Source organism: Agrilus planipennis, unplaced genomic scaffold (assembly GCF_000699045.2).
Source record: "Agrilus planipennis isolate EAB-ADULT unplaced genomic scaffold, Apla_2.0 scaffold13, whole genome shotgun sequence".
Classification (NCBI taxonomy): Eukaryota; Metazoa; Arthropoda; class Insecta; order Coleoptera; family Buprestidae; genus Agrilus; species Agrilus planipennis.
Genome location: NW_020439040.1, coordinates 959,474 through 972,180, shown reverse-complemented (window position 1 = coordinate 972,180; position 12,707 = coordinate 959,474). Strand labels below are relative to the sequence as shown.

Genomic DNA, 12,707 nt, shown 5'->3' with positions numbered 1-12,707 from the left:
GGTGTTATAGGCGGATGATGAGGATAACGTGGGTAGAAAAAGTTAGAAATGAAGAGGTATTAGAAAGAATAGGAGAACAGAGGAATCTACGGAAGTCAATAAAAACTATGCGAGATAGGTTGGTATGATACCTTCCCAGGCATGAAGGTCTAGTCACAAACATATTAGAGGCAGAAACAGGAGTTAGGAGGGGTAAAGGTAGACCTAGATTAGATTACTGTTCGCAAATAGTTAAGGATGTGGGCTGTTCTAGTTGTAGGGAAATGCGAAGTTTAGCTCGGTATAGGAAAGAGTGGAGGTACGTGTCCAACCAGTCTTAGGGCTGATGACCTTATGATGATGATGAAGTCTAAGGCACAAAGGAATTATTTTATTTTGATCTCACTTTAAGGGACACTGATGTGGTATTGTCAAATTCACTCCGGCGCCACTGATGGTTCACTCCCATGTTATTGAGAAGAAATATTCTTCGCTCAAGTTTTATTAAATTTCTGTTATATTAAGAGTTATGATGTGAAACCATAAAAAGACATGCCTATTATACTGGAAACTATACTTCTTATATTGGGCGTAGGTTTAAAGATAAAAAATATCTTAAAACCCTTGCAATATGCAATACATATTGTTACGAAACAAAGAATTTCGATAAAATTTGATTTAGTTCGAGGACAATGAATACGATTGTATTTTATGATTACCTTCGAAACAATGGTATTATTTTGACCTCTCTTTTGTTTGAACCCGATCGATAGCCTAAAATTATTAGATATTAATTAAGCCAATGCCAATAGAAAAGCAGAAATGGTATTAGGTATTGTTGCAAACAGATGTTCGGATATATGCCTACACAATTACTAAACAACCCGAAAGTGAAAATTTGACACTTCAGGTCACAACACATCACGGAAATCGTTTTACTTCTAGTGATTAATACTTTGAATTAAATTTGAATATTGCGTTCTCCCTGGGCAGATACCTATGTATACAATATTGTTATGGTTATTTACTTTTTTAACGTGTTGAACAAATAAATAATGCAATTACTTTTCAAGAAATAATTAACTTATTATGGAAACTTAGTCCGAAAAAACTCTTAGGTTGGTTCACAAATATTCTATATATATTTCGCTATTTTAAGGCATCTTCAGGAATATTGAAAAATATAGTATTTATTTAGTAATAACTCCTGAAGATGACTTATGTAGGCGAAATATAAATAATAGAGCTTTTCAATAATAATAAAACATGTAAACCAATTCATAAGTTGTTTTACTTTGAATTTTCATCATAAGCTAATCTATATGGTTCACCAAGAGTTAACTACGTCACAATTGTTTAATAAAAAAAATAATTGGGTATTTATGTGTCCATATACAAACATTATTCACAGCGTAAAATGGCAATCAAATTTTCCAACATATTTTTAATCGTCACACCGAATTAATGTCATTTCGTAATTTACGCAACTAGAAATTTTAACAATAAATGTTGACATTTTTATATCAGTTTTTACGTAATTTAACAGTCAAATGGCCACATATTTTTCCAAAAAATTCATCTACAATTACACGTCAATTTATGGATTCGTATGCAAAATTTATTACACTTCTTAAACATCCACGCCAATTTAGGTCGTGAACAAGCGAAATTTAATTATTTATTGTAAAGCGAAAATAGGCGGACAGATCGTCGTCGACTACTGTCGTTTATTAATGTGACATACAGTAGGCTCTTGCAATCATTACCATGGTATAGAGTTCACATGACCAATCGATTCAATTTATTCGTCAAGTTGCTTTCATTCGCAACAAAGTTCATAACTACTATGTATGTATATGCCTGCATGTTAATAAATGCATGACCCACATTACATTTCAGTAACCAATCTTTGAAAATGCACCTGGAAAACCGTGCTAATCGGTTAAGTAATGACAGTGGGCTTTAAATACGTACCTACATACATTTGCGTCTGTATGTCTATTATTTGTCATTTGCATTTCAGTTTAAGACAGAAAGTTATTTCGCTTGAAATAGGCACAACGATCGCCACGAAAATACGATGAATATATCACGTAATTGATATATACTGCTCGTTTCAAGAAGTTAGAGATATGTCCCTTCCCTTTGTTAGGATGCGCCGTAGCATAATTCCAAATTCAATCATATTTGTCTGCGGAGCTCATTTCTCCACCGATCATCGAGCGACAACTAGACAAAAGTGTACAGTACCATTTGCAAAATTATTTAAACTACCTCGCTGAAATTTAAGAATAGGCTTTATTTAAAAGCATACTTAGTCAAAAATAATAACAAGTCAATTAACTTACCGTACTAAACACCTATAAAACTTTTGCTTTGTTTTCTATTTATTCTATATATCTATACATTTTTGTTTTAAGAAATTGCTAAACATTTTCGTCTAGTACTGTACAGTTCTAGCCGATCTCCTAAGACCGCCCATCTGTTGTTCCAACTGTCTTGCTCGCGCCTAGTGTGTATTCTTTCTATCTTCGCGCAGTTTTATTCAAGGTCACAATTCTAACAAATTGAAAGGAACTGTACATAGTTTGTTTGTTCCTTTTTAATAGCGTTCCCCAAAAATGGTTCCATTTCTGGGAAAATGATTATTGGTAATTTCCCCAAAGGGATAATTTTGTCAATAGTTTAGTGGTTAGAGCGTAGACCTATCATACTAAGTTCGAATCCTATGTGGTCAGACTTGTTTACATTATTATGTTCTGTATAAAGTTACAAACAGACTAACAGACAAAGAAATTCAACTTATCCACTAATAAACGTTTTTTTTTTGTATTTTAGGTGCAGTTCGACAACATTTGTTGTACCTGTTTTATTGGTACTCTTTTCACCGTTTCAGTGGATGTCAAGTCGAACGCGTATTTTTTGCGACGAAAATTTTTAATTAAAAATTGTGACGAAACAGATCGAAGATCGAAACGGAAGTCGTACGCTAGCTGGCTGAATATCGTGACAGCTGGTCGTAACGCTCCGGTGACCATTTTAAGCAAACGGGTCCTGAAAGATTGAATTTTCATCTTTTTCCGCAGATAGCAGAAAACGAGGTGTTAAAGTCGTTCGTCCGTTCGCCTGTTGTTGTGATGACGAGCGCGCGCGCGGCCCAAGTACCGTTTAACACACAATCGTGACAAAACATTATTACCTACGCTGGCTGCAAAATACGGTAGCGAAAACACAAAAGGGCAACCAACTTTAGACATTATTATCCGCTTCTATTATCAAGACAACTTTTATTGTTCCACTCGGAATTGAAATCGAAAAACAGCGAGTACTTTACATTGAAACGGGTGAAAGTGTTGGGTGTTTCGAGAAGAAAAAAAAATAAGAAAGCAGTGAAACTGTAAGGAGCATTTGTGTACCTAATATCGGTTATCTAGCGCTTTTTCCATTCTAAAATATATCTGACTCCTTAACTATCAAAGGTTAGATACTTTAGTTTTTCGTCTCTAATTTCTACATTAGTCCTAGCCCCATTTTCACCTTCCTTATAAAGTCACTTAACAAATCAATTTCCACACATCTTCCTCGGGAATCAGACACTACGCAGTCGTATGGGTGGCTGGGTGTCTTTTGAAGATGTTCCCTCTTCCACGAAAACAAAAAAAATACATCTGAAGAAGTCTCAAGGAGGCGAAACAATTGTAAAGTTTTATTAATATATCCCTTAAAAAGTATTTAGCCCCTATACATTTATCCTGTCTTGTAGTTACGTTGATTTTATAGATTAATGAGTGTAATTAATTTTGTTGCCTAATAAAGTGTTAGGTAATTACCAAATAATCGCTTAGCTGCTAAAGTTCATCATTATATTTTATAAACTGTGAACAGTACATTTCTTTATTCAGTTATTGTATTGCAACTAATTGTAATTGAAGTTTACTTATAGAATAATTTACACATGCGCTTAGTATTTTATGTTAATTACCGTTTCAACATAAAATTTTTTAATGAACTGCTTCATCTTCATCATTTTACATGTGTCTAGAATAATTTAAAATTCACGTTAATATATTGCAGAAACCTGAAACACATTTTAATAGGGTCGTGACTTGTTATTGGTGATGATTTGTATAAGACTCGCTGATGTTCTAAATCATTCCACAAAAATGATTAATTAAAGACGATTAGACAAGACGCGAGTTTTGAACTTTCACTTGTTGGATAATTACTTCTATTAGTAGTTTTTTAAATTTAATTATCAGCTTCCTAGTTGCAAATGATTGCGAAAAATTGGAAACGCTTTGAAATACCTACAACTACACATCTCCTTATTATGTCTTATGATAAATAGATAATTACTTCGGTGCCATTTTCGGTAATGATTATAAATTAACAACTATACAAAAATTATACAGTTCTAAAACGATTAAAAGGAGAAAATATGATTTTTATAAAAGTGATTAAGATTTATCAGAAAAACCAGGAAAACAAAAACATCTTCCTTCTATTATATTTGATCATTTTGGATAAAAGCGAATATAACAATGTAGAGGAAAATTCTTACCAGAAGCCGACGTATGAGGGTGAAATAATGGGTAAATCTTACCTAAAAAGAAAAAAGAAATTAATTAAAAGCAGCTAATAGGTAATAAACTGCAGTAAATATAAAAGATATATTATATATTAAATGCAGCTCTAATATAAAACCAAAACTTCGACCATAAAACTGCTTACGCATACAGCTGTTATATTTACATATTGACTATAACCGGTCCTGTTTTTGATGTTGTCAAGTATTGTCCAACATCTAGTGTAAAATGCTGTTAACTAATACAAATATTTTTGCGATACTGTATCTGGCATTATAACGCATACAGCAAATATCAATAGGTACAAGAGCCATAAGCAGTCTATAGTTAGCAGGATAATATAAGCAAAACACTTTCTCCGACTCTGACGTTAGTTTAGGGTGGCATTTCTAGGAATGTTTCGTAATTATCAAGGCGGCCAGTCGAGCGTAGGGCGGGCACTTGACACCTAACAGGTAGGTGGTGTATATAGGCATGCATTTGCGTTTCTTAAACGACCAGATGCAGCACAGGTAGAATGATAATGGCCTGGTACTTATTTCAGCTACGACAACCAGTGGGATCGTGAAGTGTAGTTGATTATTCGTAAGCTAAATCTTTTGCTTTGAATGGTACCATTGCACGGTCCCAATAGTTGCCGTTGCCACAGGTATATCACGCGTAAGGATCTTCTAATCTTAATGGTGACATCTCACGAACGTTGTGCTGTTCTACAATTCGTTTTAGCGCTATTCCTAATCCATAAGCTGGCAGTCAAGTTGAAGGTTATTTACACAACATAGCATTTAAATCTATTTCTTTGTGTACCGTATAATATGCTAATAAAATATTGGTACCGTAAAAATATCAGCAATTTTATTACCACAAGTAACGGTGAATACATTTTTACCAATTTACTGTAAGGCTAAGGATAGAGAAGGTTAGAAGTGAAGAGGTATTAGAAAGAATAGGAGAACAGAGGACTATGGAAGTCAATAAAAAATAGGCGAGATATGTTGGTAGAACACCTTCTCAGGCATGAAGGTCCAGTCAGAGACATATTAGAGACAGAAACAGGAGTTAAAGAGTAGACCTAGATTAGATTGCTATTCGCAAATAGTTAAGGTTGCGGGATGTTCTAGTTTTAGGGAAGATTAGCTCAGGATAGGAAAGAGTGGAGGTGCGTGTCTAACCAGTCTTAGGACTGACGACCTTATGATGATGACCTTAACCATTCGGAAATGATGTTGTGCCGTATATAAAAGTCAGTAAACCGTAGAAAATTTTACGGACAAAGATCTGTAGGGATAAGTATAATAGTTGTATATAGTACATTCAATCTACAAAACTACATTTAGACTGGGGCATGACAAGTATCGGATGGTACTAAATAAACATTAATTCCACCACGTCAAATACTCATTTTGCTGTGAAATGTAATTCCCTCTCTTACATCGAACGAAAAGTAATGCATCTGAAGCAGTTGATTCAATAGTGTAACAAAAGCATTTATTCGAATAGGAGTGCATTAAAGAACATTTTACCGACTTCTCATTATTCTTCAACACATGCAGGTGTAATTTCACTGAATGTCCTGTATTAATGTCCTTCAGGATTTACCTTTTAAAAGCATTCTAACGCTATCTATGCATGTGCATGGCTTTGGTAATTCATGCCTGGACGTTTTTAAAGAAGTAACGGTGATTGTAGCAAACTAAATAACCATTCGGCTGTCTGAAAATCCATAAATCCAACTGTAATTTATGCCAAAATTTGTTTTGTTATGCTCTATTTCTCTCACTGCCGCTGCGGCAAAATTCTTTTCACAGAAACTCTGACTTGGAGAAATTACTTAGTGAGCAAGTCCCTTTTCGTGCGTTTGTGTTTTCTTTATATGTCGCAGGTAACTAAGTAACTTCCTTGGAGATGGTCTAATGTACATTGTTATTGGAAATACCATATTGTATAGGGATAGGGAGGCAGGTAAGGTTTAAATCTGAACTCTTGTATAGTATCTGAATGATTAAATGGAAATTTAATTTTGGAAATTCCTTCTTAATACGTTACCTTTAGATAAAATTAATATCAAGCCTATTACAACATGGGCCTATTTTGAAGTCATCAAAAAACCCGAATAGTCTGTACAATCACACACGAAAGCGAAATTCAAATTCTAACAAGTGGTTATATGACCAACAAAAAACGAACGAAAAAAACATGTACGTACTTAATTATTATGACATCCCATCAGCACTTGGACATGTTCTTCATTCATTATATTGATAAACCTGCTCAGAACGGTACTATTCTTCCTATTAAAAAAAGGACCGGAGTTTGGAGGTGTGTTTTTGTAAAGGGTAGGTGATGAATGACAGATAAAGTTAAAGGATAACATTCGAGCTATGTCAGTGGAATTAAATGAATCACAACAGATAGGAACAAGGTGCACTCATCAGTTTGTTGTTGAGGTACCTACATAATAATAGTGGTGCCCCATGTCATTAAATTAACATAATGGTAGGCCAGGAACTGAGGACTTACAAATACATATGCCTGCATGATTTTCTTTTTACTAAATGGACTGGTAAATAAAACAATATTATTTTTATGAAATGTAGAAAAACTTCACCTACATCACCCTCTTCCTTAAGACAAAGTTGTGAACGAATAAATAGATTACACAAACTCACACCGAAAGATTGCTGATTGTAAATATTTTAATTTATTTTTGGGATTGAATAAGCCGGTTGATAACATTATCATTAGAATTAAAAAGTTTTACTGCCATTCGGCATTTATAACATGGTGGGTAATTAAAACAATGGAAATGCTAATTAAATGGGAAAACAACATATGGGAAACGTTATAAAATGTGGAATTAACCTGGCCTTAACACCTTTGGTCCAGTTTTACATTACGTAGAAAAAGTTAATTAGGTTTTATAATATGACATTAAAAGACAGAACCTACTTAAAAGAATATTTTATTCTGGCAGTGTATTATTATAATTAATTATAATCGATCATATACTACTAGATATTCAATGTTCACTAAAGAAAAAGACGAAAATCCGAAAATCAAAATATTGCTATACAATATAGTATGATTTGTAAATAATTTGCAAAGGTGTTCACTGTTGTGCAGAATTTTAACAGTTTAATTCATACACGCATCAATTTCATCATTAAAATATGATGTTTTATCAAAGGTATTTATGATATTTACCTATTAGCTGTTAATGCAAATAGACTTTCATTTAACATTTAGTTAGAGAAGGTAACCATGCTATTAAATTAATCAAGATAGTCAATGTAAAAATTGTTTCTCATACTTAATACTCAATAGTTAGAGTCGAAAATTCTTTCTTTAATGTTATTTACTCATTAAAAAATAAATAAACAATAGAATGGCCCAGTATTTGAAAAATGCGTACATTCCAGCTATGAGATACACTTTAAAATTTAATTGCACAATAGATGGCTAACAGTTGTGCTTCATCAGCTGGTACGTTATAATTATTTAAAGTTCAATGTAACTAACGTTAAAATATCAACTTCGATAACTTAATAATCACCTACTAGGAACATGGACGTTTAATAACGTTTCTACTTTATAAAGTACTTATAAAAGTCGTGATAATTGCATTATAAGCAGTGAAACAAATGGTAGAGATCAATTAATCACATAAATCACTGTATTTAAGTAAATTGTATCCTCTAATTGAGGAAAGAACCAATTTAATTAATTATCTACCAGTTTTATGCTACAATGCCGTGTTGATACATAGAAATAATAAGAGAAAGATCAAAACTAAATGTACCCAGTATCAATTACATTTTAAAGTTGATCAATTAAGAGAAAAATTAAGTGAGTCAAGGTTGTCATAACTGCGATTACTAAAAGGTATGATAATTTCGGATCTAAGAAAAAATTTCCTAGGAAAAATGCTCCTTTGACAAAAAATCACCAAAAATTTATTCTAAACGTTATCATAAGATTTAAAAAATTAACACTTCAAGTAATTGTCTTTCTTGTTGATGATAACGTTGAATAGGCAGCATGAATTCTAGTTAATTAACTACTTGTTTTGTTTTATTTTTGCTAATACGTATGTGTAACGATAATATTATGCTGCGGGTTGACTTCCTAAGAAGATTTGTTAATTACCTTGAAGAATATCAATACTGCACAAACAAAAGTTTGTTTCTACTAATATTACAATTTTAAGCAAAAGATGATAACATTGTAGCTAATTGTCTACTCGATCTATTCTTATTTCTATTAAATTGTATTACGAGCATTCAAGGGACAATATTTATGAATAATAAATATAAATTATTAGAAAACTAAATAATAAAAGAAATAAACCATTTCCTTTTGCATAAATTTCTAACAAATATTAGAAATTCTTTAGACCACTATAATTAACCTAATGTTAACACAATGAACTGTGTTGCCTACGGCTGTAGTAGTGTAAACTAGGATTTTTTATGTATTACTCATGGTAATGGTAAGTCACTTCAATACCATGAGAACTAGGTACTCATTAATATAATAAACATTACAAAAGTAGCCCGTTTTTGCCTACAAATTCGTTGAATATTAATACCTTTATGATATCTTCAGTTTTTATTATTTTTTAATGACACTTTAGTTACGAATCTTGTAGATAAAAGATGTTTTCACAGAATTTATCTCTCTTGTGATGATGTACTTTATAATCGTCCGGATGAGGGGATGTTTTACATTACAGGAATAATTCCAGTCGAAATTCACAAACTGCTTTTTTACGGGTAAACAGACAGACAAGCGCCTCTCGACTTTTAAATCAAATTCCTACCTCAGCAGTTGAGAATAAATTAAGAAACACGAGTTAAGAGGAGTAGAGGTAGACCTAGATTAGATTATTGTTCTCAAATAGTTGGGATTTCTAGTTTTAGGGAAATGTGAAGATTAGCTCAGGATAAAAAAGAGCGGAGGTACGAGTCCGAACAGTCTCAGGACTGTCGATTGTATGATGTTGAAGAATAAAAATCTTCAACGAGAAATAGCATTCGTTTAATGTTAATGGTACAGAAAATATTGCAGGAAGGACAAAAAACGAGTTGTGCAGTTAAATTCTTATGTAATTTTCACAAACGCGCATGAACTTGACTTAAAATCGTGTAAGAATCACCTAGTAAAAAATTTCTACTTAAATTTCTACGTAAAATCTACGGTGTCTTTTTTTGTCGTGATTATATGCATGCATATCTTTGTTTAAAATATGCCGGTTCATTGTTTCACTTCTCGCAATACAATGACAGAGCGGGACCCGAGGAAATGGAAAGTTATTCGGTCTCTTTTGCTTCATCCAACTGAAAAATTATGTAACCCACGCGGATTTATTTGCAAATCAATCGGCGTCTTCCACAGCCACTTTCAACAAATGCCCTAGGTGATTGATATTCATTCTTCGCTTAACCGAACATGACAATAACTAAATCTATTGTAAATCTCTAAACAAACGCATGGGGTCAAAAGAATACAGATTACATTAATGTTTTCGGAGAAATGATAGTCCTTTTGAACTTCATGACGATGAAAAATTCCTTGAAGCTTGCAAAGCACTCTTACGACATTTTTCTCGTAGTTTAGTGGTCAGAACATTGGCGCGTAAAGCCAAAGGTCCCGGGTTCGAATCCCGGCGTGGGTATGACAACAGCAACAATTTCTCCCTGATTAATTTGAGGTAATTTGTAGTGGGTAAATAAAAAACCGAAAAAATGATTTCGAATTAATATTGCATATTAATCCACTATTAAGTAACTAACAATGTCATACGATTTCAGAGATTTCTCATGTTCTAAAAGTTTGCTTATGTGCTTTGTATTTGAAATGGTTCGATAACTCGACAAATTTTTATTTCTACATAAACATTATTCAGGATGTTCAACAAAAGGCTCATTGTAAAAAGTTTGAGCTTATTTTAACCCTCCCTGGAATACAGAATCAATTGTTTTTACATCGAATAACGGTTACAGAAGTTTTAGTATCGAGTTATCAGTAATACGTAGTAATAAAGTATATGCAAACTAGGACGAATTTTATTGAAGCTTCCAAAGGCCATGTCAAAGACACACCATGTGTCTTTCCAATAAATATCAGAGAGACGACTAAACAAGTTTTATAATGTGGTTTCCAACATCCACAGATTACTAATTGCGATCGTGGGTAGTTCTCCAATTTGATATTCAAAATGCGGAAAACCGATGGATATGGCGAGGAATTTTAATGACACCGCCACAATAATATCGTGCTCATCAATCAGATTTATCCTTGAAATTATTTCTGCTTTTACCGAGCAGGTAACATGTTAAGTAAACATACGCATAAGTTCGCCAAATTGTTAACGAATTGTTAGTTAATAGAACGAATTTAGGCATCAGATTGCAAGGTCCATAAACCAGTTTCGTATTTTCAAGAATTCAATGACTTCTGGCTCTCTGGCATGTTAGAAACAAGTTTTCGAGTGGGCAATGGTAGCGTTAATGGTTATTACCGGCAAGCCTCTTCAAATATTTCGAAAAATATGGGTACGCTTTGGCATTACGTTATAGTTTTTTTTCTCCACCTGTTGCACTTTTTTCAAAACCTGTTACGTCTTCAACTCATGCTTCCACGTGGACTCAAGTTTGTCTAGAGGGAAGCCGGTAAAATGAATCGTTACATCAACAACCCCTACCTGTTATCAGTTCGAAGGTGTTGCGACTAGTACCCCCGATTGTTTTAGATCTCTTCTTCGGCAATCGATGTAAGAATATTATTATTCTATGTAGGTACCTATATCCACACCACTCTGCACAACCTGTTTTTAAATCACTTTACGCACACAGATTGTCGGGGCACTGTTTCTTCACGTTGCAATAAAAATCGATCGGATCGATCGAATGAACAGGCGACGAAAATATCACTGGAAGTTTCAGAAATGTCCACACTGCGCACTCTACTCTATACGACTGATAACGCACGAACTACGAAATATTGCAACGGTCGGAAAAATGACGATCGTGGACTGCGTGTGCAATAAGCACGAGCAGTTGTTTTTAATTACTTGTGTCTTTCGATGGACGGGGCGCAACAACAATTATCAGTTGACTGGCGTTAATCGAGAATGGAGACCGACTAAAGAAATGAGCTGAGTAACTTCGTCGACCGGTTGTTTCGGATCTTTCCTCGCCGATGGTGGAAGGAAGGCTCGCTGTAGGAAGCATTCAACAGCTTGCTTGCTTGCTTGACCGTCCTGGCAATGTTGCCAACAATATTACACTGAACTTTACAACGTTACGCGGCACTGCTGCTAAATTTCATTAGCCAGAAGAAAAGCTCCGGCGAAGAGCGAAGGTAATTTCAGTGGAAGCACCAGATCTATGACCAAAAGAAGTCTGCCAATCAGTAAGAAATAAAATAAACGATCGTGACCTTTATCGCGATCAAATGCCATACACCGTAAGCAAAAAACTGCTAACACATTTTGCTTTTTAAAACTTTGAAGTATTCAATGAGTGTAAGTAAGTAATAAACGCAAGAAGAAGTCCAACAGTTGCTTTTTTTAAAAGTTCTAAGGAAGGAACAATCACAAGAATATTATCCTCCAGTTTAAGAAGAAACTGTTTCTGGCAACATTGTTCGCGAACCTGCAGAAGGTAAGCATAGTGACTTCTCCTTCTCTTTGGTGTCTCAGCCCCACTATGCTCTATTCCTGAGCTAAGCACACAATCACCTCCGTTTTACCTGCTGCATGCCATTCTTCGCTTACCTGGTCTCGCAAACCAACTGTACCTCAGACCAAAAAGACCAAAGCTCACTCAACTAAAGTGCGGTTATCCTTTCAATAAACCAGATTACATAAACCAACGAGTAAGGGTTAAGAAATGACCATCAGTTCTCTCATAAAGTAAATTAAACCAAAGAAAAAGTATGATCATCCAATCGACTTAAAAAAATATGTAGATATGTATATCGAATAGGAGCGATGGAGAGGTGTAATTTGCGATGGGCATAGATCGAGAGTGTTTACCACAAGTTAGACTATAGCCTGAAACATGTACCCATCTATAAATTACAGCATTTACGTAATTTGCTATTTATTTTCTAATTTTAAACCTGCTAATGGAAACATAA

At 34.0% G+C, this 12,707-nt stretch overlaps 1 protein-coding gene across 1 annotated transcript in view; it reads right to left on the bottom strand.

The window, feature by feature from the left end:
• LOC108744266 (protein Shroom) overlaps window positions 1-11,759 on the bottom strand; it is a 221,593-nt gene extending 209,834 nt beyond the window's left edge. The window contains exon 1 of the mRNA XM_018479950.2: window positions 11,269-11,759. The gene's annotated coding sequence lies outside the window, so the exon portion shown is untranslated. The remainder of the gene's footprint in view (window positions 1-11,268) is intronic.
• Between the last annotated feature and the right edge of the window lie 948 nt (window positions 11,760-12,707).